Source organism: Panthera tigris, chromosome X, assembly GCF_018350195.1.
Source record: "Panthera tigris isolate Pti1 chromosome X, P.tigris_Pti1_mat1.1, whole genome shotgun sequence".
Lineage (NCBI taxonomy): Eukaryota > Metazoa > Chordata > Mammalia > Carnivora > Felidae > Panthera > Panthera tigris.
Genome location: NC_056677.1, coordinates 122895220 through 122917335, shown reverse-complemented (window position 1 = coordinate 122917335; position 22116 = coordinate 122895220). Strand labels below are relative to the sequence as shown.

General features: G+C 47.5%; 1 protein-coding gene across 5 annotated transcripts in view; it reads right to left on the bottom strand.

Moving 5' to 3' along the window:
- The window catches only part of MTMR1 (myotubularin related protein 1), a 63872-nt gene extending 47445 nt beyond the window's left edge, over positions 1-16427 (bottom strand). For 2 of the 5 annotated variants that reach the window (XM_042975265.1, XM_042975263.1), the window contains exons 1-2: positions 16328-16427; positions 10088-10193 (exon numbers count right to left, since the gene is read on the bottom strand). The gene's annotated coding sequence lies outside the window, so the exon portion shown is untranslated. Of the gene's footprint in view, positions 1-720; positions 745-10087; positions 10194-16327 lie in introns of those variants that run through there. The other 3 variants (XM_042975266.1, XM_042975267.1, XM_042975264.1) reach the window with 3 other exon arrangements.
- Positions 16428-22116: the final 5689 nt, after the last annotated feature.

The following is a 22116-nucleotide window of genomic DNA, read 5'->3' as shown; positions in this document are numbered from 1 at the left end:
ACTCAAGTCATTAAATTATTCTGTTAAAATCCACGTTATTTTCACTGAATGGAAATAGGTTAGTTTTCAACATCTGATACTCAGTTTCAAATGCATGCACATTACCAATCTTTGTCTTGCTTTATGAATATTCTGAAATAAAGGGAAGGAAAGTCATGAGGAAAATATAGGCTGTAATCCAGTGTCCGTAACAGCTACATCTGTATTTTAAGAACTACTCGTTGGCACTGGTTCCCCTAAATTTATTCTGGAGACGAGTACTTGCGTTCCTTTGATTCAGCATGCACACGGCAAGGTGACTTGAAATCTGACTTAGGATGGACAGCAAATGAGCACTCTGTTGTTGTTGTTAAGTTCTTTAGCATGAGTTACATGGCAAACAAGGTAAAAAGAGGACTCTGAAGGCCTGGTCACAGAAGCCCCTGCCATGAATATCCATTCAGTCAGAATTCATGTAACCCAACAAAAGTCAGTACTGCACGCCGGCGACAACTTTGGCACCCTGCCCTCACAAACACTGGCGTTTATTGCACGTAAAAACACTGTGACGAATAAAGCGTTTCTAGTGAACACTTAAAGCTATGACACAGCAGCGCAAGTTGATCTGAGTGACTCATAAACCCAGTGAGAAGGTAAAGAGCACTAAATAGACTGAGTGTTTGATCAAGCACAAAGACACACAAGTAGGAGGCCCATGTGCGGAAAGCCCCATATCCTTACCCTTATATCAGGCCTCCTGAAAACCTGTTAGTTAAAATACAGAACATCGTCATCACGGGCACATTCCCACTGACCTGTGAAAGATGCTGTTAAACTCAGCAGCCCATCCCAATGGAACATGATAATCCGCTAACTAAACCAACTGGATCAATCCTAACACATTTGCCCTCCAAGTTTCATTCGGTATCAAATCAATCTGAACACATTTGTCCCAGAGTTCTCAGGCAAGTCTCTGATTTGGAGAAACGTATTACTCTTAGGCAAAGACAAACTACATTATTTTAAACACAAACCCCTTTGGGCAAGTACCATTATAAGCCTGCGAACAGGCGGTGTTTCAAAAGTTCACTTGTGTGTCTGTTTGGAACACTGAAGGCATTTTCCCCATAGAAACAATGATACAAAACGGCAGTTCTGCTCCCAGACCAGCCCACAGAAACAAAACAAAAGGGAACCCAAAAACCACAAAAGCCCCCACATTTGACCCAGAGCACAACTCAGCTGTTGGCACTAATGGCATCATGAAACGTAGTAAACCATAAATCTTAGGCTGGTTTCTACAGAAATTCTGTTTCCAACTCGCACTCCGGACTCCAAAGTGAAACTCCCTGATGTGCCCACCTCTCACCCTAACTCCCACTGCATGGGGAGGGGGCAGCTGCAGGTGGGAGGAAGTGCTGGGAGGGCAGGGGGGAGGGAAGGGGAGGAGAAGCCAAGCTTTACTAAATGGAGGCATGTTATTCCTACACCCTAGCCTGTGACTCCTACTCGAGCGTGAACAGATGAGCCTTTGGAAAGCAAGGAAGACTTGGGTGTCTATTCCCCAATCCAAAGTCTGTAATCCCACCATCTAACCACTAGATGTGCTATGGGAAACAGATTAAAAAAAAAAAAAAAATCACCAGAGGTTCTTATTACCTTTATAGGTTTTACTTAGGATATGTAAGAAGATGACAGGAATACAACACTACAGACTTCAAAAAACATCACTGTATCATCATTAGAATACCCCTTGAAGTAAAAAAAGGTTCTAAATTAAGTCATGCTGTAGCCCAAAGAGAATTAAAGCCCATAAATTCCTAAATATAGACTATATTAAAAAAAACCTAAATCTGGCTTTTTTTGGAGGAGGGGGCGATAGATATATTTATCCTCTTAATTGCAGCGATAGTTTCACAAGTGTGTACCTATCAAAACATATCAAATCATATACTTAAGAATGTGAATTACACCTCAAGAAAGTACAAAATCAAGAAAATACATGCTTATGTTTCTATACAACTCAAAATGGGGCACAGGTAGCAATAAAAACTCAAAAGAAAGTCTCCCCTCTCTGAGCATATTCATGCCCTAGTGATAACCATATTTAACTGGACCGATTTTTCACTCTGATGGATGCCTCCATAACTGTAAATATGGTGACACCTCTAATTCTTCATATTTCGACTTCAGTTTCTGTTGACCTCCCACTCTAAAAGGTGAGAAAATACTTTCTCAAACTCCTACCTCACCTCCCCATCTCTGCTGATGGACACTTTAATTTTTAGTTCTTGTATTGTTTTTCCTTCAACAGAAGCTACATCATACACAAATACTCATGAGAGAGGTGCATCCCAAGTCCACGGGGACAGAAGCTCCTGCACTCAGGACCCTCCCAGACCCTGCCCTATGTAGCTCTTCATCTGGCTGTCCATCTGCCTCCTTTGTCATGTCCTGTAATAAGGTGGTAAGCCTAATTTAGTGTTTCCCTGAGCTCTGTGAGCTGTTCTGGCCAACGAGCAAAATCAAGGAGGGGGGTCCTGGGGACCGCCAATTTGTAGCAAAGCTGGGCAGAAGTCGTGGGGAACCCAGGGGCCCACTACTTTCATTTGGTGTCTGAAGTGAGGGACGATCTAGTGGGACTGACACCTTAAGCTGTGGGGTCTATACTTACTCCCAGTTGGTGTCAGAACTGAACTGAACCGTAGGACACCCGGCTGGTGTTGAATTGGCCAGTGTGGGGAAAAAACCCACACATCTGGCATCAAAAGGGCTCAAAGCGTATAGGGTGAGTAGCAGAGAGGGAAACAGTGAATGTTTCCACAGATGAGCCCCAAGATTTAAATTTGTATAAAAGTTTACACCGGGGCTTAAACTCCCTCTGCCCTCAGATTCTTTTCAAGTCTTCCTTTGGGACACTCCTCACCAGAGAGGTGAGGGGTCCCGATGACCACCCACTCTTGATAAGGGAGCCGGTGTGCTCCTCTTTGACCCTCTGGGCTCTCTGGGCTCTGTGCACCAGTCCGCCAGGAGGGTACCGCCTGGCCTCCCTGGCTGGTGGCGAGTTGGCCCGTGTGAGCCCTGCCCTGAGGAAGAGGCCCCAGGTGTCCGCAGCTGCCTCTGGGTGACTGTGTTGAGCTCGGGGCACGCTGTGGCCTCGCCCCTAAGCCAGGCCCTCTAAGCCAGCTTTGATCAATTACTGTGTCGATCTCTGCTTGGCTCCCATCTTAATTCTTCATAATAGGTGACACCCCTAAATCTCCAACAGCGTGGAAGTATTTCAGGAAGTTTTCAAACACAGCCAGTGCCAGTGATATAAATACCAACAAGCAGTTGAGGGTCCACCGTACGCCAGGTGCTGTGCTAAATGCTTTACACGTGTTATCTCAACCCTCCCAACCCTCCCAGCCACTGAGGAGATACTATTATCCCCATGTGACAAATGAGGAAACCGAGGCAGCAAGCGGTTAAGTAACTTACCCAATGTCACAGGGCCGGCAACACAAGAGTAGGAATTCAAACCCAGGCTGGTTGGTTTTACCTCCCATGTTCTTAACCTCAATAGGGCCCCACCTAGACCTGTTCCCCTTCTGAAGGAGACTGACAAAGGCCCTCAAAGCTTAACGCCCTGAATGTCCTGCTCTGCCCTCCTCACTCCTCTCACCACATCTCAGGGCTCGATCCCAGGAACCACGAGATCATGACCTGAGCAGAAATCAAGAGTCAGATGCTTAACCAACTGAGCAACCCAGGCATCGCCAGGCTAATAAAAAAATCTTTAGTCATCAAAATACAACTCTGGTGTTTGGGAAACTAGCCACACCTGAACCCTGCCTGGCGCCCTTTGTCAAACTCTAACCTGAAACCATCACTTTCCACTCTCTAAAGCCCTCCAGGAAACGTGATGAAGGAGCGGTCCAATTCCATCCTCGATGAAACATGAACCAGTACAAGGATAATTGCCGATATCCTTTCACCAACCAAATTCTAAGATCTTTACTAACATAACTTTATGTTTCACTTAAATAATACTTCTGACATATCATGAGTTGTTATACATATTAATCAAAATTATTTTACATGCAATATAGAATCATTCAGCAGTCTGCAAAAATATTGATTTTTTAAAACTTAAATTTTAATTTTGAGATAACTGTAGACTCACATACAGTTGTAAGAAATAACAGATTCCATGTGCCATGTCACTCAATGTTCCCAATGGCAGCATATTGGGAGTATAGAACAATGGCAGAACCAGGAAGTTGACACGGATACAATTCAGATGCAGAACAATTTCATCACCAGGAGGACCCCTACTGTTGCCCTTTTATAGCCACATCTACTTCCCTCACCACCCCTCCCCTTCTTACCCCCTGGCAACCACTAATCTGTTCATGACTATAATTTTCTCATTTGAAGACTGTTACATAAATAGAATTATATAGTACGTGACCTTTAGTGAGTAGCATTTTTCGCTCAGTGTTAATTCCCTTAAGACCCATCCAATTCTTTTCTCTGTCCTCTCTCTTCTATTGAACCCATTCATTGAGGGTTTTTTTAATTTTCGTTATTGTATTTCTCAGTTTTAAAATTCCCATTTGGTTCTTCTTCTATCTCCTTTTCCTTTGCTGAAACTATTTCTTTTCTTTCACTATGTTTCCATTGTTTCAAGCATATTTGTAATTGTTTACTGAAGTAACTTTATGATGGCATCTTTAAAATAATTTTCAGGGGCACCTGGGTGGCTCAGTCGGTTAAGTGTCCGACTCTTGATTGTGGCTCAGGTCATGATCTCACAGTTCGTGGGTTCAAGCTCCGCGTCGGGCTCCATGCTGATGGCACAGAACTTGCTTGGGATTCTCTCTCTCCCTCTCTTTCTTCTCCTCACCTGCTCAGGCTCTCTCTCAAATAAACATTTAATAAAATCATTTTCACATAATTCTAGCACCTGTCATCTCAGTTTTGCCACCTATTGATTCTCTTTTTTCATAGTTTGGGTCTTATTTAAACCATCGGTTTTAGCTCGCTTTCTGTGACACTGCTCCAGCAGAAGCGGGGGGACCACGTCATTATAGCCAGGTAGGGACAGAAGTCCAGGTTCCCCACTGAGCCTCTGCTGACACCAGATGGGGGATTCCTGGCTCCTGCTGGGTCAGTGCAAGAGTTCCAGCCCCTTCTCAGGCTTCCATGGATACCCGGCTGGCAGTGGCAGGGATACCTGGTTACTGCCCCTGACACGGCCTCCACTAACAGCACAGGGGAGGCACAGCCTCCTTACCGATGGGCGGCCGTGAACGTCTGACTCTCCATTGGGCTTCTTCTGACATTACCACCGCAGGAGTCTAGTGTGCCTCATTGCAGCCTGGCAAGGGTGGGAATTCTAGGCTCCTGACTTGGCCTTGTTGGCAGGGTGGGTGTGGGGCCACAACTTTTTCTGTGGTGTCTGGCTGGAGTACAGTGGTTAGTGTTTAAAAGTTTTCTTTCTGCGAAGCTGTCTCCTTCCTGGTCCTTTGGCTTGAGAGAGTAGGCTTTTGTTGTCTGTGCCCACTGGCATTTCTGGGTTGCTGGCTTCTTCAGCAACAAGTCTGGGACATCCGTGGCAGAAACAGAACCCAGGGACTCACCATCATGTCATTCCTGGGTCCCTAACCAGTCTGCCTTCTTCTACCTCTCAGGGCACTCTTATGTTTATTGTATAGCAAATATCTACAGCTTTTGGTTGTACTTAGCAGGAAGAATAAGAAAAAATACATTTGCTCTGTCTTTCCAGAAGCAGAAGCTGAAATCTTGGGGTTCAGTTTTTAAATTTGTTAGTTAACAGTGTAATATTAGTTTCAGGTGTATAATAATAGCGATTCAACACTTCCGTACAACACCCAGTGCTCATCACAAGTGTTCCTTAATCCCCATCATTCATTTAACTCATACCCCCCCACCTCCACTCTGGCAACCACCAGTTTGTTCTCTATGGTTAAGGGTCTGTTTTATGGTTTGCCTCTCTCTTTTGTCCTCCCCCCACCCCCCGCCACGTTCATCTGTTTTGTTTCTTAAATTCCACATATGAGTGAAATCATATGGTATTCGTCTTTCTCTGACTTACGAAATCTTGACATTTTTAAGAAATAATTTTTTCCCTCAAGTAACCCTGAGAGAGAGGACAGCACTTTTCCACGGCAGTGGTTACAAAACAGAGGCCTCGTGCTCAACCAGGCAGTAGCAGGTTTTTCTTCAATTGTTTTTAAGGGGACATGCTGTTCTCTCCACTTCTGCACTGCCCCCTCCCATGTCTGTCTAGCTTGCAGACATTTGCAAACTCTGATTTAATACACAGATCATGAAGCCATGGATTCTGAAAGATCATGCTCAAGCTTCCCTTCACATACATTAGTACTCAAGCAGTATTGACTAAAACCCAGCTCAAGCATAATGAAGCCTTTCCCAAGCACTGCTTCTTACGTCCCTCCAAAGCCCTTCTGCAAGTTTTTGTTTAGGATCCAGAATTTAAACTGTACTAACTTGCTAAATGATTAAACTTAGTACAGGATCCTCTCTATTTTCTCCGTTCACTTCAGAATGTTTACAGAAGAGATCTAGCTACTGTGTGTACATGGACGAGGAGAGGCAGAGAGGGGTGGTGATGGTGATGATGATGTCACTTGTACTGATGACTATTAAGTTTTGTCACAATTTGTAACTGTATTATTTCATCTAATCTATGGAACATTGCATTCAGATCCTGTTCTTAACATCTTTGACAAATTCAAGAGGGAGACTCTTTGTTAGTCCAGTAAAAGTGAAAAGCAATTGGGTTGAGTTGGTAGCGGGGTGCAGAGAGGGGGTCGGGGGGGATGAGACAAAACGAAACATTTTATTACATCTCTAGTAGTCTTCACAGCCAGGCAAGTCTTCAGGGTGACTTGGTATTAAAGCACACATTTATTAATTTAGCTGATCCACAATCCAACATAATAGCTATTTAATCTTTCAGCTGGGACAATGTCTCCCAAACTTCTGTCATTTCGTATATGGCCTCTACAAGGTTGGTTTGCCATATCTATACATTGCCTACACGAATATTATTATTTACATTTATAGTGACTTTAAGTCCACTCCGTTTTCATACTTTGCCTATATAACATCCATTAAATCACAAGTGTAATGTGCTATTTTTTCTAGCACATATTTAAAATAATTACATAACTGTGAAAACATGTCCATATGGACATGCCATCTAAATTTATCTTGTGATAAAAGCAATATTCTTACCACAGTTTGGGTGATCTGACCCTGAGCCTACTGTCAATTTATGATATAAATAATAAAACAATTATTCTCCACAACCTAACATGAGTTGCTAATTATTTAGATATGTAGGAATTTTCCTGAGATGCATGGTCCCATCACCAATTTCAAGAGCTATAAACCTAGGAAACCTAGTGTTACTATACATAAGAAATATTTGAGGCTCTTGGTTCCACACCTGCAGTGACTGTGACTCACTGGGTGGGATGGGGGCCACAGAAGCTGCATTTTTGCAAGCACCCTAAGGAGTGCTGCTATGGGAAAACCCAAAGGCCACATTCTGAAAAACAGTGGACAGGGCAGGGGGAATTTTTTTTTTTTTTAAACTCACCCTAGCTTATCAACAGAATAGTCATCCTAGTAAAAAATCCCAAGTCTAACTATGTGATATTAAGCAAGTCATTTCATGTCTCCGAGTCTTGGTTTCCTCATCTGTTAAATGATGATTATAATAAAAGCTACCTTATTTGGTTGTTTTAAGGCTGCAATGGATTATATGCCCAAAAGTATTACAAAATCATAGAGCCCAATGCATGCTCAGGGGTTGATGAAGAGGAGGATGTAGACCCACCCTCAGCAGCCCACAACACAAAAGAATCAGCATTTCAAGTCAAGATGCCAAGTGTTCATATAAACATCTGCTCCCATTGAATTGCTGACCCTGAGCTTAACCTATAATAAATCAACCCCCATACTGAGTGTGTATTTCAAATAAGCTATTCGCACAGTAGATAATTTGAAATATTATTGACTGACGACTGAAAATTAGATCCTCAAGGAATTGTAGCTGGACCATCAGGAAAAACCCCATGCAATGGCTCCCATGCCAGAGGTATCCCAGAGGCCCATCTTGGGTACTCTGATTTTAAGAACTACTTTCTAAGTAGCACATAAAATTATCCTTGTGGTTTAGAAACACTTTACACTTTTATTACTTAAAAAACTCTCTTCTGGAAGAAAACAACTCCTGAATTATTAATTGAACACTGACTTTGCAGACTTGGCTACAGAGCAAATATAACAACGACAATTATAAAACATGTTCTCTTATAATAATTCATAAAAAACTTTAGCTATGACCTGATGCAGATACCTAAAATTCAACTTACAAAATATAGAAAAGCCTCTTATTTTTTCTGAATGCCATCTGTTAAACCATTCCAACGTGAGCTAATTCTGCTGCACAAAATTTGTAAATAGACTAAAATTAACAAAACTTAGTTGCTTCATGTTAAAGTACAGATTCAGTCTGATCTACTAATGTAGAGGTTAGAGAGCTATGCGATCTTTTATTGAACCCACAAAACACTAACAAATATTCAACCATAATGAAAACATTACAGTTAACTCATAAATATCAGTAAATAAAATTATTCCAAGGCCTGAGAGCTATTCTCTTTTAATATGGGTTCTTGAGCCTCTCCAGTCAGCGGAGCAGTTTCTCAGCTAAGATGGGGGCAACAGGGCAACCGGGACCGGTGGGGTCAGCAGCTGCTCAGTGATCCGCCACGCAGGCATCAGTGATACAGCAAATGCTCCTCCCACCTGGGGACGGCACGTTTGCCCAGCTGGGTTTGGAACACTAGGAACTCCAGCTGCTCCACCGTGGACAGACATGAAAACCAGACAGCAGGGAAACCTAGTGAGAGTGACAGTATGTCTGTCTGAACAGATTATCCAACTTCTACTAATCTGCAGCCCCGCTTCCCTTTGGTAGAGCTAATCAAAGGCACTGGATGGCTTGGATGAAGCAAGTACAGCAGGATAGCCAGATTTCAATTACATGGCCTCTTGAGTCACTTTCTGCACTTGGCGCATTATGAGATAGGAGAGGAACGGAGGCCAGAGCCCTTAAGCAAGGAGCATGTATTAAGAATTAATTAGGATCTTTATTGTAGTTCTTGAACTGTTTGTAAGCCTTGGCACCTGGCAAGGACCATGATTTTGAGAGACTGTTGACTGAGGGCAGTCCACGATACTAAATGTAGCTCACCTATAGTTGTGAAAATCAATTCCCTTTTATTAGCAGGCAAAGATAACTATAAGAAACTGAAACGTCAATTCAAGCAAACACCACTACTGCAATGTAAGCATGGCTTAATCGTTGACTGACATTAAAACAAGGTTAGTCTTACCCTTAACAAAGATGGAGCACATACATTTTTTATTTGTTAATCGATTCAACAAGTATTTACTGAGCACCTGTTATATTCCAGGATCGTGCTGGGGAAGTACTGATGAGTAAAAAGAGCCCCTGTTTCTGCTGACAAGGAGCTTATCACCGTTAACTTTACAATAAACAGAGAATCCAAATTAAGGACTAAAAAACGAAGCTGCCCATACAATAGTCTGGAGTTGTGCAAGTGTTTTTACATTGCAGTACCACGTGTTAGTGCTGAATACCCACTGGGAACACCTAAATACAGAAACAAACTGTGAAGTTGGGAAATATGGTCCATTAGACGTTTTCTGAAATTCAGAATACCATCGAGGAAAACAGACGCATTTTGTAATAATAAAAGGTAAAAATACAATGTGTAATAAAATAACAAAATGGAACTAGGTTTTTTTAGAAGAATGATCGCAATCTAAAGACAGCTTTTCCATTCAACTGAAAACCATGAGTACATCTACTGGATCCTGGTAAAAGTTCTCCTCTAAAGTTCAGATCTAACAACAGAGAACCTTTCACCCTTGTTCCCAAACAAATGTCTGTTGAACATCAAGGGGCCAAAGTTTCACTGAAATTAAAAATGCAAAGCTTCTTGGTACATTGAAAATGAATTAAGGACTCAATGCTGCTTACCTTGTAGTCTCTGGATACATTTTCAGATGTCACTGAACCTGAAATCTGACTAGAAATTGTAGCAGCTATAAGCTGTTTACACCATTCAACATGTGATCCTGTAGGACTAAAACAAATAGAGTGATTAAAATATTTTAAGACGTCAGCTCTCCATGAAAAAAAAATGAGTACTGACTGGGGATATATGTACATTTCTTTTTTTAGAAAACAAACAGACTACTTGGTTATCTTTACATTTAATATAAGAACTGAAATACTGACAACCAGGAAGTAAGATTAGGTTCCAGGTTGATTTTAAAATGAATCAACCAATTGTTCTAAGTTTAAGAGTCTAGGCGTGAGACAGTTAGGCATATCATTCTCTATCATTTAATGGAATTTTACTATATTACAATTGTACAGAGTATTGTTAACATAATGCACACAGAATATTAATTCTAAAGCGAAATATTTATCTTACGGTGTTGTATTTTTCAAATAGACTTTTAAGGGAACAGAGTTGATGATGTGACTGTAAAAAGAACAGACTAGACAAATGCCGTCCTGCACACAGTCGTCATGCCACCTTGCATTTCTGTCAGTGCGCTGACAGCTCACGAAGGCTCTTCCAGTCTGTTGGGCTATCAGAGCCTCACGACCACAGTGTGAAACGGAGGCGGGAGTAGCTAACGTGTTTCTGAGGTGAGAAAACCGAGGCACAGAGGTGACGTGCCTGATAAAGCGGCGGGCCTGGCTCCAGCTTCACTGAGGCTTCCAGGACATGGCGCAGCCAACAGTGCCCAACTCACTGAACCGGAAGGCAAAGCGGAGGCCAGCGCCACAGACTCCAGCCACTGCCCCATATGACAACGCGACGATGCAAGGAAAATGGCATCTTCCACTTGCATGGTGGTCTAAAGGGAAACCTGGGCCTCACAGTGACCCATCTTACAGATGACCAAAGTGAGACTCCAGCGTTTGACCAAGGTCCCATGACTGGTAAGTGGGCAGGCTGTGTCCACCTGACTTAAAGGAACACATAAGCAGACTAGGAGCGTGTGGGAATCACGTGAGGGAATGAGGCTCCTCATCGCAGCCCTGAAGGAAGGGCAAAAGATGCTTATGAAAGTTTACCTTGCAGGTGGCTTTCACTCTAAAGAATGTTCCAGACCTGGAAAAATCGCATCACTAGTTAAACCCACATTCATGTATTAGAAAGACAGAAAAAACTGGAACCCCTAGGCAGTATGTAAAATAAGCTAAATAGTGAAATGAAGATATCCAGTGTTCTCTACTAGTGATCTAAATTACAGCCTCTGGTTAAGGGAGCCCAGTGGTTAGCTGTGGGTCTGCAAACATAAGTTCAAACATGCAATGAACGGGCAGACATTCCTATCATGTGTCAAGAACCTATTTAGTACAATTTAAAAGAAGAGAGGAGGGAAAGAGGAGGGATTTTAGTTTCTTTTTCAGTTTTCTTTTAGCATTTTTGAAAAAGTTTATTTATTTACTATGAGAGAAAGGACAGCATGAGCAGAGGAGGGGCAGAGAGAGAATCCCAAGCAGGCTCTGCACTGTCAGTGTAGAGCTCAAAGCAGGGCTCAATCCCATGACTGTGAGATTGTGACCTGCGCCACGATCAAGAGTGAGATGCTTAACCACCTGAGCCATCCAGGCACCCCTTTAGTTTCGTTTTTAAAGGCTAAGTCCCCTTTATTTCTGGTTACGTCCCACTCTTCTTGTCACGCTGCCAGCACCCATCCCTGACTGCAAATCTAACAGCAGGAACCCGCATGGTCACCCAGTGTGGGTGACCTGTTGCTACCATCCGCCCAACATCCTTCCCTCCTTCTGATAAGGACCCTTATCTACTATGGGGGGCCCGCCCCTCCCCACTTCACAGGATGCTGTTCGGGAGGCAGAGGGGGGCTGACCCCCTGCTCCTCCTGAGCCCACCTGCAGGGGAGTGACCCAGGCCAGGCCAGTCCCAGGCTTTCCTCTCAGATCCCAAGCTGCACAGATCCACCCCCGGCACTGCTGCAGGCTACTCCTCTCCCCCAGCACCTTGAGGAACCCACAGAGATAAGGAGCAGGACAAGAAGAAACAAGACAGGAGGAGTCCCAACAACGCTGTGTGCAGCTCCGGCTTCAAGTGTGCCCGTTGCCATCTTTCCTCGTGCGCAGGAGTGATGTGCGCCAGGATCTGACCTTTTGGCTCAAGCTAGAGTGATTTTTGTCACTCGCAACCAGAAGTGTCCTGGCCAACACAGTCACAAACAGCATGGCACACTGGGCTGCTAGACAGCAGGCTTGGCTCTGAGTCCTGTTCCTGTTACCAGCTATCTCTGCGACCTTCAGCAAGCCACATCCTCTTGCAGGACCGCAGCTCTGTTGTCATGAAGTACAGTATGCAGGAGACAGGGGAGGGCTCCCCAGTCCCTGGGGGCCAGGCTGAACCTGGCGGGCAGAGCCAGGTGCCACTCTGTGAGTCACTCTTCAAAGAAGAGTATGAATCACAGTCTGTCATGACAACAGATCAAAGAAGGCAGGCCAGGATCCCTCTGTACAATCTCCCGCCTCACTCTTGGTATTAAGAACTACTCCCAGGGGCGCCTGCGTGGCTCAGTCGGTTAAGCATCTGACTTGGGCTCAGGTCACGATCTCGCGGTCCGTGACTTCGAGCCCTGCATCGGGCTCTGTGCTGACAGCTCAGAGCCTGGAGCCTGCTTCAGATTCTGTGTCTCCCCCTCTCTCTGCCCCTCCCCCACTCATGCTCTGCCTCTGTCTCAAAAATGAATAAAACGTTAAAAAAAAATTTAAAAAAAAAAGAACCACTCGCAGCCTGGGAGAGCCCAGCTTTGTTTCGCCAACCTGGATTCCCCAGATCTGGATGCCCATGATCCAATGAGACATCTGTCCTAGTTGATCCTGAGAGCCTGCCAACTCGACCTGTCGAAGCCAGCACAGGTGGCTCAGCACACAACCCATTCTCCCAGCCCTGTGTTGCCTAAGTCAGGGAAGGGCACAGCCAGTTACCAGGGTACCCCACACCCAAAAGCTGGAGTCTACCTTGGAGCCCACCCCCCACTTCACTTCACTCTCACACTCACTCACCAAGCCATGTCACTCCCATGGGCTGATATCATGACAATGCACCTTGCTCAATTCCCATTGCAAGACCCTCTTCCACACACCCAGCATTTTGTTCTCCTCCTGTCCCCTGAATTTAGGCCCTATCTCTAGGCCAATGACTCCCAAATTCAGGTCTCCACCTCAGACAACACCCCTGAGCTCCAAACCCATATAAACCAGCCACCTCTCTGACCTCTGCTCTGGGATATACAACTGGCATCTCGTAACTATGTCCAGACCTGAGACCCTGCTAATTTCCTGTGTTCCATTCAAAGGCTTCTCCATCTCTGCAACACCATTTTCCTACAAGCCAAAACTCTTGGCATCTTGATTCTTCCCTCCTATCCAACAACCAATCTTCAGCAAACCATACTGGCTCTACCCTGTGGATTTTCCTCAAATTATATCCACAATCTGACCACATCTCCTGTCCTCTACCCCTCTGCTCTAAGCCACCATGCTCTCTCCCTTGGATAACCACAGTAGTGGTCTCCTACTTGCTAGTCCCTCTGCTTCAACCCCTTCCCCTTTCAGTCTGTCGGCCACACAGCAGCCAGAGAGCTTACTGAAATCTACACCAGAGTATGTCACTCCTCGGCTTCAAAAGTCCCAGTAGCTCCGCATGACTCTCCATCTGCCCCTGTGACCTCTATGACCTCGACCCCTACTGATCTCTTCCTAGCTCCCTCTCTACTAACGACATTGGTCTCCTTGCTGATCCTGGCACACTTCACTCACACTCCTACCCCAGGGTACACAGGTGTCTGCCTGGAATGCTGTTGCCCCTAATATCTGTATGACTGGACCCCTTCCTTCTTTAGGGGCATTATTCAAATGTCACCTTTCTCAGCCAGACTTTCCCTGACCATCCTACATCACATTCCAATTTGCCCCCAAACTGCAGACCCCCAACACCTCCTACTCCCCTCCCAACTTACTTTGTCCCCCTAGCACCTGCCACCACCTAACAGAAGATACAGTTTACTTGTGTTTTGTCTGTCTCTCCCCAAACATACTCTCCACCAGGGCAGTGATTTGTGTGTCTGTTGCCTGCCAAATCCTCAGGCCCCACACAGTGCCTGACACAGAGCAGGCACTCAGATTCACAGAATAAGTGAGTGATTAGTTTTTCCATAACCTACTCAACAAGACTGCCCACCTCTGGTCCATTCACCACACCTCCGCAGAGCAAATGTTCTCAAATGTCAATCCCATCCTGATGGAAATTTCACCTGATGGAAATCCTTTTGTGATCCCCATAGCTAAGGGACCATTTAATTTCCTTTCCAAACCAAGACACTAATAACAGCGTCGTCCTTCAACTCACCTGGGCAAGAGAGACCACCTGGACCAACCTTCTTGCAGCTACAGGTACTTGGCAAAAGTACAAAATTTTAGGCTCTACCCCAGATGTGGACTGACTAGACTTAGGGTGGGATCCAAGACTCTGCATTTACATCAAGCACTGGAGGTGATTCCTACACAGGGTACACAGAATCAGGCTCTGAGAAGCACGGCACAGAAGATAATGGCACAATTCCCTAGGAAGGCACCCAAGCCCCTTCGAGATCGGGCCCCCGCCTTCCCACACGTCTTCTGGCGTTACCAGTTCCGCATATCCAGCATCGCCTGCATGACTGCACATTGCACTCCCTAGGCCAAAAAGCCCTCCCCACCCTGTCCCCTGGCTAACTTCTCATTCCTCACCACTCAGTTCAAATGTCAGCTTCCTCAGAAGGCCTCCTTCCCTTAACTGCCCATAGTGTCCCACCCCCCACCCCCGACTAAATAATAAATGAAGCACCCCACCTCCGTGTGCCCACAGTGCAGCGCATCACAATGGAGTCTGCAGAGGGTTTTTGAAAAATATTAACTCCTGAAGCCTTTGGTGTGGGGCCCGCTCACGTGGAGCTCTTAGAAAGCTTCTCAAATGATTCCCATGCACATGCACCCCATCCAGAGCAGTTCTGTGCTGACCTCTACCCTAGCACTCACCACATCCGATTTAAATTGCTGGTTTGTTTGCATTCTTCACTAAATGGTAATCCAGAGAGCAAACCCCATCTTATATTATTCTCTAACTTTCCAAGTCCTCATACATTGTAGAATGTCTGCAAATGAGTGGAACCCTGACCCCTCCACGTTCTACCTTAGCTGTGATTAGTTCTCAGTGAAGCTGATCACTAGGCTCATTGATTTATCAGACTACATTGTAATTACACGGAGGGAGAAACAAAGGGAGTGTTTCTAGTTGTTCCTATGCTTCAGGAAACTCCCCAAAGTTCAGCTCACTGTTATGACTAACACAGGCAAGAACGAGCATCTGACACTCACCCAGCTGCCTTACCACACTATCCCTTGCCTAACCGCACCCCCCTGTTGGTGAAATGGCCAACATGTGGGAAAACTGGATATTCTGGGCTACGGGATAACCCATCCCTTGTCCTCGGAGCCTTAGGGTGGCCCTCCCGGCTGGATGTGGTCAGTTTATACTTCTGATTGATATTGGCTCTGCAACTGCCTAAGAACCAGTGGTAGGCTTCTGTGTTCCTGAAAACAATCAACCGGGTTCCTTCAAAATGTGAAGGGCTGAAAGTAAACGACCGTGTGTTCTTGCATCGGAAGCAGTTTGAAAGTTTTCCATCCCAGCTTTTCAAAGCAGGGTAACTTTGCCTCCATCTGCACCACCTCCAACACCCACGGGGTTGAGTCCCCCAGTCCCCACTCCCAACCCCCCATCAAAGACTCCCAAGCAGCGTGGCGGGATTTTGGTCTTCCAACCCCAGAAGGGAAAGCCGCGCTAAAAGAGAGCCCCCGGGTGAAATTTCCCCCCAAGGGCCGGGTGGCCGCGTCTCCAAGGTGCGGCTGGAAGGGGAACTGAGAAGGTTTGACAGCAGCGAAGCCCCTCGGGGTGCAGGGAGCCCCAGCCCGCGAGGCGGAAGTGAGCCAGGTGCGAGGCCCTGGGACGTGGGGGCAGGGTCCGGGGTCTCGTTGGGGGGTGAGAGGGACCCGGCCGGGCACGGAGGGGGGCAAGGAGGGGGGCACGCCCCACCCCGGCCTCGTCGGCGCGGCGCGCGGGGCCCTCGGGGGTCGGGGCGCGGAGGCCCTGGCGGCCCGGGTCCCGCTTACCTGTCCAGGGTCTCCACGCTGGGCTGCCGGGAGCCGGCGGCAGGGGCCCCCGCGCCCCGAGGAGGCCTCCTGCCGCCCACCGGCACCGGGCCCGGGCCCCCGCCGCCCTCGCTGCCCGCCGCCGCCGCCGCCGCCGCCGCCGCCGCCGCCGCCGCCGGCCTGTCCATGGCGCGCCGGGCCCGCCGCCACGGGGAAGCCCCAGCGAGTGGGGAGCGGCGCCCGGAAGGGCCCGCCGCCGTGCCGCGCCGCGCCGCGCCGCCCGCCGGCTCAGGCGGCCGCCGCCATTAGCTGTCACCTGGCGGCCCCGCGCTACCCACAAGGCCGCGCGCGGGGCCGGGGGCGGGGAGCGGCGCGCGGGGCCCGGCCGCGCCCCCGCTCGCAGAGCCCCACCTGGGCCCGGGCCGCGGGCGCCGGGAGCCGGCGACCGGCCGGCGCCCCCGGCTGCGCGCGGGAACGCGCCAGAGTGGACGGGGAGGCACCGGGTGAACGAGAAGTTGGGGGGCGTTCAGGGATTAAAAACGATCTGTTTCTCTCCATTTTCCTTCCCGGGAAAGTTTTGAGGTGAGGGCGGCCCAGGACCCCGGGAGTCTCTAGTCTCGTCGTCTTAAAGCCAGAGCAACTGCGTACATTTTAGCAATTCCTCCCCACGCCATTCTTCCCTGCCTCCCACAAACCCACCTCCCCACCATCTGTGGGGCGATGGGGTGTTCTGATGTCGCCCTCGGAACTTCCGGCCCTGCTTTACAGTACCAGTAATGTTTAGCTTCTGCTGCTATGGAAATCCAGCCAGTATCTGATGATAAAGGCTCATCGCCTCCCAACTCACCCCTGACCTTGCTGGGGGTGGTGATGGCAATCATGACTAAGGCCTTTGCTGTGATTTCCCTGGGTACAGACAGCAGAGCCGTGACCCTGATAAAAAGCAGAACTGTAGACAGAAACATGGCCATTCCCATCCCAGACCCATCCTGTCCTACTAGCTTAATAACTTAAAACTGAACGTAGAGGATGAGGATGTGATGTCTGGAGCCCTGGCAGCCATTGTACACCCATGAGGGGGTGGGGCCTGGCGTGAAAGGATGACTGAGTGAGGATGGCTGGGAGGAAGAACGGGAAGATGTCCAGATCCAGACACACCGGAGACCCATCTCCTGCAGGTTTCTGGCTTTCTAAAATTATGAAATCAAATGTTTAATCCGCTATTATAGACTGTTTGTGTTCTCACCTCCCCCCCCCCCATTCATGTGTTGATGCCCTCCCTAACCCTCAGTTGACGGTGTTTGGAGATGAAGCCTTTCGGGGTGATTAGATACTAGGATGGACCCTGGCATGATGAGATTACTGCGTTTATTAAGAAGAGACACCAGAGAGCTTGGTCTCAGTCTCTCTGTGAGCAGGCACTGTAGAAAGGCCATGTGAGGACACAGTCAGAAGCAGCTTTCAGCAAGCCAGGAAGAGGGCTGTCATCAGGAACTGGACCTCAGTCTTGGCCTTTCCTGCCTCCAGAATTCTTTGCAAGCATCCCAGCTGCCTTGAGATTTGTCAGAAAGAAAATGGTAAAATTTTAAACGTATTTTAAGTACCATAAGCTTCAAGTAGGATTAGGCCATTGGGGAATTCACTGTGACACTATTCCACCTAGAATTCAGTGAAGCAAACATAGGACTTAGGGCACAGAGAAGCAATCAGACATATTACTGCCTAAGAAGTTCAGTCAAGTGACTCCCTGTTGGTGAGAGCAATGACGGTGGCAAGCCCACAGGGCTATAGGAGGAGAGGGGTTAGGACTGCTTCCTAGAAAAGTGTGCGCAAAGCTGAATCTTAAAGGATGAGTAAGCCTTCGATCAGTTGAAAAAGTCAAGTCGTTGTAGGCAGAAAGAACAATTATGGACAAAGGTGTGGAGCTGTTTAAACAGCATATTATGTGCAAGTGAACTCTAAGAAATTACTGAAATTTGCTGGAGCATAAAGTCAGACAAGGCAAGTGAGAAGGTCAACTAGAGGCCAATAGGGCCAAGACAGGGAGCCTAAGAAGTTTGTGCTTTGTGCTGGATTCCGGTGCAGGCAGGGCTCAGAGCACTTGGAGAAATACTATTATGTGGTCCATCTGTGGTTCTGTGGTCCATCTGTGGTTCTGTGGTCCATCTGTGGTTCTGTGGTCCATCTGTGGTGGAATGTGCCTCCAAAGGCAGCTGCAATAATATCCCCCGTTCTGCATGCTCCTCTGCAATGTGACCTTGCCACTTCCATGTCAACAGGTAGAATCTATGTCCCCTCCCTTTGAATGTGGACAGGACCCATGACCTCTTTTGGCCGACACAATATGGCAGCAGGGTGGGGTGCTATGTAGTGACTTCCAAGGATTGGACCTAAGGGATCTGCAACTTCTGCCTTGGATGCTGGGAACACTCTTTCTTGGAACTCAGCGGCCATGCCGTGAGGAAACCCGACCAGCCGTACAGAAAGGTCCACGTGGAAAAGAACCAAGGCTCCCAGCCAGCGGCCAGCACGAGCTGGCGGCCATGTGACTGAGGCCATTTCAGGCCTCCTAGCCATCCCGATGATTCGGCCAACACCAGGTGAAGCTGGAGACTCATTCCGTTGAACCACAGAGTTCTGAGAAATAACTTGGTATTTTAAGCCACTAGGTTTTGAGGTGTGTGTGTGTGTGTGTGTGTGTGTGTGTGTGTGTGTGTGTGTTCAACAATAGAGCGCCCAAACACCGCTCTTGATGTGGGGCCCAGAAAAGTAGCCACCTCCCACCCCCGGCAGCCTCCTTCCGCACTCAGCTGGGGATCCATGCCCAAACTGTTGCTGCCCTCTGAGGAAGGTGCCACACACTCTGAGGTCCGCAGCTGTGGAGGGTCTGAGATTTACTGCTAGTAGCAAACTCGAAATGTAGCCTGCTACTCCACTGACAATCTGACAGAAAACGTGAGGTCTCTGGGTCAAAACTAAATGCAGTTTATCATTTGCGGCAAAAGCAGCAGCCAGGGCAACATCCTGGATGGATTTGCCCAGCCCTGATCTCCACATCGAGAGGTGGGGTCTACTCCCCTCCTCTTAGAAGGTGGCCAGCCCCGTAGTCTCTTTTGACCAACAGGGGGCCAGATGGTACCTGCACATGTAATGGGGTGCACCATTCTCTCTTCCAAGAGAGCAATTCCTCGTTATCCTGGAATGCAATAAATCTCTGGGGAGGGGGGAGGGACGGCCTTTTCCCTGTACCACTCTGAACTGGCTCTGGGGACGACGGTGTCTCTAAGCTTTACTGTCTTGAAATATCTCCTTATATCACCGGCCTTGAATTTGGGATTCCTTTCCTGTGGAGCACTCACCCAGAGGACCTGGGTCACGCAGAAACCTGACATGGCCATGGAGAATTGCCTCCCAGCATACACGTGGCCCTCCCTCCTCTGCCCCACAAGGCCCCCATCGGGGCCTACTCAGTTATTGGGTTGACCACCGGGCCTTCCCAGGGATCACTGTCGGGGAACAGGTGCCCACCTGTGCGGTGGGAGGCAAGGGGAGTAGTGAATTGTCAGGCCCACGCTGGTGCTCACCTGGGGGAAATCAAAGTGCCTTTGTCCTGCCAGTTGCACAGTTTTCAAAAATTGCATGCATAAAAATAACCTGGGACATCCACTAATATACAGACGCATGAGCCCCCCTGCAGAGAATCTGCAAATCCAGGAGCTTGGCAGGGAAGGGGATGCTGAGAGTCCACATTTGATAAAGCACCTCGAGTGAGTCTGATACCGATGGCCTGTCTATCTCACACTTGGAGATACCCTGTTAGAGGTGACAAGAAGCCACAGCAGGATCCTGCAGAAGGGTGAACTGACCATAGTTACACTTTGGAAGCATGGCCGAGGTTGCACGACAGAGGATGGACTGGAGGGGCAGGAGGGGCTGTGGGAAGATCCTTTCAGAAGCTGATGCATGAGGGCCTGACATCAGACAGGACACAGTGACTGATGGGATTCTGGGCGTGAAGAAGAGAGAGAGGAAGAGGTTAAGAGAGGGGTCAAGACTGGCACCAAGTTTTCGAACAGATAGACCACGATAGCGGTCACTGAGACAAGGAACGTGGGGTGACAAGGAGTTGGGAGAGATGGGTGAGGAGGACAAGTTCATTTTGGACATGTCAAGTGTGCCGTACCCTGACCCCCAGCCCTTACAGAGCTCTGGTGTGCATCAGAACAAGAGACCCCCTCCTCCAACACTGGGCTGCTGTTTGCCATAAAATGGTCACAATATGCCGATGTCGTCGAAGCTCAACCTCTGAGTGCCATGTGCCAAGAAAGGGCCATAACAGACCTAGAGATCTATGAGACTTCCACTGTGAATGGTCCCCCTTAGAGGTGACCCCCTTGTGCACATGTGCACAATGATGCATGCAGCCTTGCAAGGTACCTACGGGTTATCCAAGTGGAGATGTCCAGTTGGTCACAGGCGTCCAGAGCTCAGGAGAGAGAGGTAATAAAGAAGATGGTACCTTTTCATAAAGTTTGAAAACAGAGAAACTCTTTGAAATGTAATCTTCAGCTCCATGATTCGGTAACTGTGAATGAGGCCACCACTCTCATTTCTGGAAAAGGAATCAAGCCAACGAAAGTGGACCTGAGGATTCTTTATCAAACGAGTTTCTCAAAAGCATCATCTTGCTAGGAAGAAGCAAATGTCATCTTTTTTGGAGCTACACATGAGTGCCACCGCAGAGAAATGGTCCCATTGTTTGGAGGGATCCTCATGTCAACGCTAAAGAGTAAGGTTTTGGTCCGGTCTTTGCAGGCAACAGTAGAGGCAAAGTATGGTGCTGTGTGTGGCTTCAGCCCCAGGAGTGTGTTCAGTTCGTGGTGTTCGTTTTGGGGTCTATTATTGTGCTGTTTAGCCCAAAAGCAATTCCTGGTGAATACGGTGACAGACGGACTTAAGTTCTGTGTGTCCTAGCAAAACATTGCTGCATTGGGTCCAGGTTTGTAACAAGTCCTTAATTAACCCCACTCATTCCAGAATCACCATGTAGCTGTGTTTAAAAATGTTGCCTTGTCTATATGCATGTTTCCAGGCTTTCCCCAACACAGTAATTAGTTATTCTGTGTTGTTGCACAGTATGAAGCACTGGGTTCATTTTCTATTGCTGCCACAATAAATTACCATAAGCTTAGCAGCTTAAACCACACACATCTATTTTCTCAAAGCTTCTGTAGGTCAGAAGTCCCAGTGGGCTCAGATGGGTCCTCTACTTACAGTATCACAAGGTTGAAATCAACGTATTAGCAGGACTGGGGGCCCTTCTGGAGGCTCTGCAGGTTGCTAGCCAAATTCAGTTCCATATGCTTGTGCGACTGGGGTCCTCATTCCTTGCTGGCTTTCCATGTGCCCCCCGCCCAGCAGTGGTGGGTCAAGCTTTGATCTCTCTGACCTCCCCTCCTGAAGCATCTCTTCTGCCGCTAGCCAGAGAAAGTGCTCTGCTTTTAAGGACTCATGTGATTAAATAGGACCCACCTGACTGATCCAGGGCACTCTCCCTGTCTTAAAGTCTGTAACCTTAATTATATCTGCAAATTCCCCCCTTTACCATGTAACATAACATATTCAGAGGTTCAAGGATCAAGGCGTGGACATATTAGGGGGACCAGAATACCTACAAGGGATACTAGGTCAGGGTTCTCCAGAGAAACAGAATAGAACGTGTCTGTGTGTACAGATAGAAAGAGAGAGAGACAGAGGGAAATTTAGCTTAAAGAATGGACTCGTGCAGTCGTGAGCAAGTCTGGAGTTTG